This window comes from Sorex fumeus, unplaced genomic scaffold, assembly GCF_029834395.1.
Source record: "Sorex fumeus unplaced genomic scaffold, SorFum_2.1 ptg000086l, whole genome shotgun sequence".
NCBI classification, from domain to species: Eukaryota; Metazoa; Chordata; class Mammalia; order Eulipotyphla; family Soricidae; genus Sorex; species Sorex fumeus.
In genome coordinates, this window is record NW_026606143.1 from 5,435,776 (window position 1) to 5,442,556 (window position 6,781).

At 42.4% G+C, this 6,781-nt stretch overlaps 1 non-coding gene across 1 annotated transcript; it reads left to right on the forward strand.

The window, feature by feature from the left end:
- The first annotated feature begins 5,852 nt into the window (after positions 1 to 5,852).
- Positions 5,853 to 5,959, forward strand: LOC130039481 (U6 spliceosomal RNA). Its single transcript, XR_008794900.1, has one exon. It is a non-coding gene; the product is annotated as a U6 spliceosomal RNA (small nuclear RNA).
- Positions 5,960 to 6,781: the final 822 nt, after the last annotated feature.

Sequence of the window (6,781 nt, forward strand, 5' to 3'; positions counted from 1 at the left end):
CTTGCATATGGCTGACCTGGGTAAAATCCCTGGTACCCCTGAAAACTAAGGTTAAAATATGAAGCAGACAGATAGATAGGAAAGGCCCCCACGACAATGGAATTCATTGGAAGTAATAAAACCAACTCGTCTAAAGTTGTGAAGACCCCCCACTCCTCTTATGGACACAGGAGCTAAGGCCTGATAAGACCAGTTCCTGGCACCAGCATAGACTAGAGAAGCCTGGATCCCCTCCAAGAGAAGCTTCAGCAGGAATAAAGGTCAAGTAAGGAATTTCAAAGAAGACAATCAACTATTCCCTACTCCACCCACAAGGCAGCCACCTTAGCAATGAACTCTTAAGCCAACTTGAAGCAAGCACATATGCTGCATGAGTCTATGTGCTGTTCCTGTCTATGTGTCATGGCCAAATGCGTTTGGTGTTTGAGCATATCACCTGCATCTCCCCTCTTGAGATGTGTACTTTTGTCCTTTCACATATAATGCTGGGGTGTGTTGCAGGAGCTCTCGCAGCCTTGGAAGAAGCCCACATATTCTCTTGAGTGCTTTATTCTCTCTCTCCCTCTTTCCCCTTCCTAAAAATTCTCCAAACAAAATCTGTTTTACTCCACTGTTAGTCTTCTCTTAAAATTCTTTCTGTGAGGAAGGCAAAGGGCCCAAGAAAGACCAGAGAAGGCCTAGGACTGACTTTCTTTTCCTGTGAAGAGCAATTCCTCACTCTAGCCTGAGTCTACAGCTCACTGGGAAATCAGGTGGTGAGGATTAACTCTTGTGCTGCACAAAACAAGTGGACATAAGGAGTGGTTTGGCAGCTACATCGTGGGACTGAAGGAACTCAAGATCCATGTTATGCGGTGGCTCATTGCAGAATTATCAGTCCTAGCTTTCCCTGCCAGTCCATGGTGGCAGGTGGATAAGGGGAAAGTATCTTTCTCACTTTTTTCCACTTCACATAAGTCACTTGGGAACCCACTGGCATCAATACTAACTGCTGCCTAGGTTATGTTGGACCTAATAATAGAAGGAGAATATTGTACCCCCCCAAAAGTTACCAAAATTGACTATTATTTCTAGACAGAAACCAGGGAAGTACAGACTGATTTTTAGGATGTTTGATCACATAGGTGAGAATGTAATATAGGCTAAGCAAGAGTTCATTGCTTTGGGTCAACTCAATCAGGACAAAGGGAAGCATATCTGAGAAAGATTCTGAGGAGATATGGTAAAACTGAAACTTTTAGAAGCCCAAGTGATGGTTTCTGCTAAGCAAAACGGAAATATCTGTGTTGGCACGGAAAAAGTGGAGGAAGGAATTTTGTCAGAAAAGAGAGCTTGCTGGAATGTAAAACTAGATGATCTGGCAGAGGTTCAAATGCCATGGAAAGGCCTTGAAAACATAATATTCCCCAAAGGCATTAGGTAAGAACTGTTGGAAACAACACCAGCAGTACTCAGGAGTTAAGTGATGTCTATAATTCACAGGTCAGGGCTGATGTTCAGAAAAGTTTTTGGCTCATTGACAACAATGGAAATGACAGTAAAAGCACTCCGATATAGGTGGTTCATTTGTGCGTGCGTGTCTGTGTGTGTGTGTGTGTGTGTGTGTGTATGTACACGCTCCCTTCCCTTGTCTCTGCACTCAAATGCCTAGTCTTTCCATCTGGAACTAGGTCAGTTATAACAGTTGGTAGTGTTTGTCCCTTAATGAAATTTGAGATATGACTTACTCTGTTACATCTGAGATTGTTGGCAGTTCTGTATGTCTTTCAGTGCCCCAGGCTTGCTGTGTTTCATGAGCTGAAACCTTAGCTAGAAAATTTAAGAAGTGAATTCCCAACCTCTTTCCAGGAGGGATGGTTTTAGGGAGTGCCCTCAATTCTTTATGCCTATTTACCTGGAGATTTTAATTCCTTCTTGCTTTCATATGTTAGATGCTGTTCCTCCTTGTTGTTAGACCTCAGCTACCTTGTGACTTCAGCCCTGCTCATCATTCTGGTTCTTTTTTCATGTTTTCCTGATTCATTTATTTTTCCATAAGCTCAATTATAATAATTTTAGTATCTTGTCTTAATATTTTCTACAATGTACTGAGTGTTAAGTGTTATTATACTATCTTGGGCAAGTATATACATTTATATAGCATTATAAAATGCTATATAGTATTTAAATCAAATACTGGATTTAAGTATAGTATTTAAATACTATGAAATTTTACAATAGAATATAATATTCTAAAATATACATACTGTCTGGCATGTACTATTCTCAGCATGGGAAATACTTTGTATTACCTTAACCTGTCCAAGTAAACTTTCCCTGTTTGCTTAATTCCCTATTGATTAGTACACTGTTGAAAACTCAGGAAGGTATTTAACTCTCTAAACTATTTGTGAATCTCTTTTCCCTCTATTGCTCTGACCTGTGAATTTGTTATGCTCTGATATTTATGAGTTCTTAATTTTGACTTCTCACTTTTCTGTGATCTTACTGAACTGCCCCTTCTATAGGTCTCAGTCTAGAAACTCTCTTCAGTCAGTCACCTGGATAAACACAGAATTCACCTTGTTTATATCTTGCCTCATAGGGATTGTGGTCCTTTATAGCTTGATATCTAGTGCTTTGTGAACTGTCATTCATGTATTTATTTTTATTTTACTTATTGTTTCACGTGTAAGGGTAAATTTAGTTCTTGTTACTGTGTCTTGGTCAGAAGCAAAAGTCTTAATTTGCATTTTTTATTACTTGTGAATTTCAATATCTTATATGCCTGTTGGCCAGAATATTTCTTATTACATGAAATGACAGTTTATATATGTTGCCCATTTTTCTACTACAGTAATTTGTCATTTCTCATTTAGAAGAATGTTTCCTCTATATATATCAAACCCTTGTCTGTCATATTGTATAAATATTTTATTAATTTTATATTTTCTTTTCATTTTTATTTATTTCATTTCTGTAGTGTAAATGATTTCAGCTTCTACTTGATAATTTTTGCTTATTATTTTCTTCTTATCTTTACTTATTGACTGTGCTATTGGGCAGTGTACTGATATTAGGCATTCACACTGTTTGCTGATTATGTTATAATGTTTCCTAAAATTATAAGGAATTATAATCAAAAGGAGGTGTGATCTCCAAGTCACTGGAAGATATGAATAGAAAAGAAGAGCCCTATCAGTAAAAAATACAAGTTATCTCAGGAAAAATATCTATTGGTACATGTAGACCACTCTTCAAAGAAAGAAAGAAAAAGTTTTATACCTGGTAGAGGTAGGGTGTAATTCACAGTATGTACATTTTTTTTCAGGGAAACTCATGACAACAATTGGTGAGTATGCATAGTTGAGAAATACAAAATGACATAGACCATATCTACAAAAAATGCTAGAGAAATATCACTAATGTCTGTGCTTTAAATATGTAGCTAGGGAAAGAAAGATGGCGGCCGCACGGGAGCCTTGTGGACAGCAGGTTTGAGCCGGGCTCGGCGGGAGCGGCGGGGACCTCATGGGAAGGGGGGCTTTGTGGGCCGTCCCCCACGCCCCACCGAGGTCGCCAGCTGCCCCCCACGAGCGGCTCTCCGGCACGGCCACGGCCCCAGAGGCACAAGGACTTAGCACAGAGAACCAGCCGCTTGGAGCAGAAAAGCAAATGGACTATGTGTTAAACCGCGCCACCAAGCCTGCCCGGAGGGGAAAGGGTGTTGACCGGCCCGCCCACTCCTCTCTGGAAAGAAAGATGGCGGCCGCACGGGAGCCTTGTGGACAGCAGGTTTGAGCCGGGCTCGGCGGGAGCGGCGGGGACCTCATGGGAAGGGGGGCTTTGTGGGCCATCCCCCACGCCCCACCGAGGTCGCCAGCTGCCCCCCACGAGCGGCTCTCCGGCACGGCCACGGCCCCAGAGGCACAAGGACTTAGCACAGAGAACCAGCCGCTTGGAGCAGAAAAGCAAATGGACTATGTGTTAAACCGCGCCACCAAGCCTGCCCGGAGGGGAAAGGGTGTTGACCGGCCCGCCCACTCCTCTCTGGAAAGAAAGATGGCGGCCGCACGGGAGCCTTGTGGACAGCAGGTTTGAGCCGGGCTCAGCGGGAGCGGCGGGGACCTCATGGGAAGGGGGGCTTTGTGGGCCGTCCCCCACGCCCCACCGAGGTCGCCAGCTGCCCCCCACGAGCGGCTCTCCGGGAACAGAAATCAATCTCTTAACTATCTAACTTTTAATAGAAATTCTTCCAGGGTCAATAAGTAAAATAGCTGAAATTCAAAACCGCGCGGCCGCAATCGCGGCCGCGCGACATCATTTTATTCTTAAACCAAGTTGTAGAAAGCAAATCATTTCACAACGCTGTTTCAGCATATCTGATTGTGGGGGGTGGGTCGTAAACTCTAAACAATGATTGCGCATCTTCTTTCGAGACAATCTATCTAGTCAAAGTAGATAGAGTATTAACTAGAACTCATCTGCCTCACAAGAATTGGGAGGGGTGGGAGGTGGGGGTCTATTAGGGTTCGGGGTTAAAAATAAGTATTGGTAAAGGGAAATGTGTTTGATATTTACATGACTGAGACCTAAACCCGAAAGCTCTGTAACTTTTCCCACAGTGATTCAATAAATAAATAAATTATAAAAAAAATAAATATATAGCTATACCACTGTCCCATATCACCAGTATAACCAAAGCCCTAACCCCTGTTCCCACATTACTTCCTCTTCTCATCTTCCTGCCGTCATCCATTTCTTTTATTCTCTGTCCTTTCTAAGCTCTGGCTCAAGGGTGATCTAGGCATGTCCCCTTTAATATGTTAAATTTCTTCATCTAATTTTTCTATTAGATATTTAGAGGGGTTTGGCAGGGTGATGCTATTTCACCGAAACTCTTCAGTGTCAACCTCGAGAACGTCATGTGACGACTGAAATGGGAAGGAATGGGAGTGAAGATAAATGGTTGGCAACTACACCACCTCCGCTTTGCTGATGACATCGTTCTAATAACACCAAATATCAGCCAAGTGGCACAAATGCTGACCGAATTCTACTGTGGAAAGGTCGATTACAGCTGAATCTCACAAAGACAATGTTCATGAGAAGCAGTCTTGTTCCTGATGTTCCATTCACTCTCAATGGAATGACCATCTCCGAATGCAACAGTTATGTGTACCTAGGTAGAGAAGTCAACATGACAAATGAACCTTGCGCCTGAGTTGTGCAGGAGGAAGAGAGTGGCTTGGAACGCCTTCAAGAGCATTGAAGAAATAGCTAAAAGGACGAAGAATCTCCAGCTTCGAGCACATCTCTTTGATTCCACTGTTCTTCCTGCATTAACATATGCCTTAGAGACTTGGGCCCTATGAAAACAGCATGAGTATGCTATTCGGGTCTCTCAAAGAGGAATTGAGAGAGCTATGCTTGGAGTATCACGCTTCACTCAAATGAGAGAAAGAATCCAGAGTTCCGACCTCCATCAATGCTAAAGAATCAGGGATGCTGTCTCGTTTACTAAGGCATCGAAAATCAGATGGGATGGACACGTAATGAGATTTAGAGACGACCACTGGACTAGAGCCATTACTGACTGAATTCCACAGGATGTCAAAAGATTGCGTGGACGCCCACCTACAAGATGGTCAGAACTTCTTCGTCAAGACCCTGAACGATCAGTTTGAGGCTCTTGATGTTCCTAGAATGAGCAGATGCCACTGGGCTACGTTAGCATGCAACAGGAATGAATGGAGACGTTACTGGCACCCGCTAGAGCAAATCGATGAGTAAAGTGATATCAAGTGATCAAATTATTCTATATGCTATAGATAAGTGATATCACTCTGTGTTTCTTAAAAATAACCAGCTCAGTGCTCGTTTCGGCAGCACATATACTAAAACTGGAACGATACAGAGAAGATTAGCATGGCCCCTGCGCAAGGAAGACACGCAAATTCGTGAAGCGTTCCATATTTTTAAGAAGAAAATGTCAGAGACATCATTGCTACAACATTTCCAGAGCTGAAGAAAACTTGTGACCACATTCAGGAGGCCCGAAGGGTACCAGCTAGAAGAAATCCAAAGAAAAATACCCCAAGACACATCCTGATCAAAATGACCAAAACTTTAGACAGAGACAAAATTCTGAAAGCAGCAAGATCGAAAAAAGAAATCTCTTACAAAGGAGCATCCTTAAAATTCACAGCTGATTTTTCTGATGAAACCCTCAGGGCCCGAAAACAGTGGTGGGACATAGTGAGAAAACTCAATGAGATAAATGACTCTCCAAACCCAGCGAGACTCTCATTCATAATAGAAGGAACAACACACAGTTTCACAGACAAACAACAGCTCAGGAACTTCATAGACTCAAGACCATGGTTACAAGTACAACTAAATGGGCTACTTTAAGACAGGACAGGCCCCTGAAATACACCTAATTGCAACAGAACAATGGGACAAAATCCCATAACAGTAAACTCTCTCAATGTCAATGGGCTAAACGCACCAATTAAAAGACACAGAGTGGCTGGATGGATTAGAAAATCGAACCCAACATTCTGCTGCCTGCAAGAAACACACCTTAATAGTCAAAGCAAACACAGACTCAGAGTCAAAGGCTGGAAAACAATCCTACAGGCAAACAGCTCCCATAAAAAAGCTGGGGTAGCCACCTTAATATCAGACCACATCGATTTCTGAGTGAAGAAGGTCATAAGAGACAGTGAAGGCCATTTCTTAGTGATCAAAGGATCTGTACAACAGGAAGAACTTACAATAATAAATGTATATGCACCTA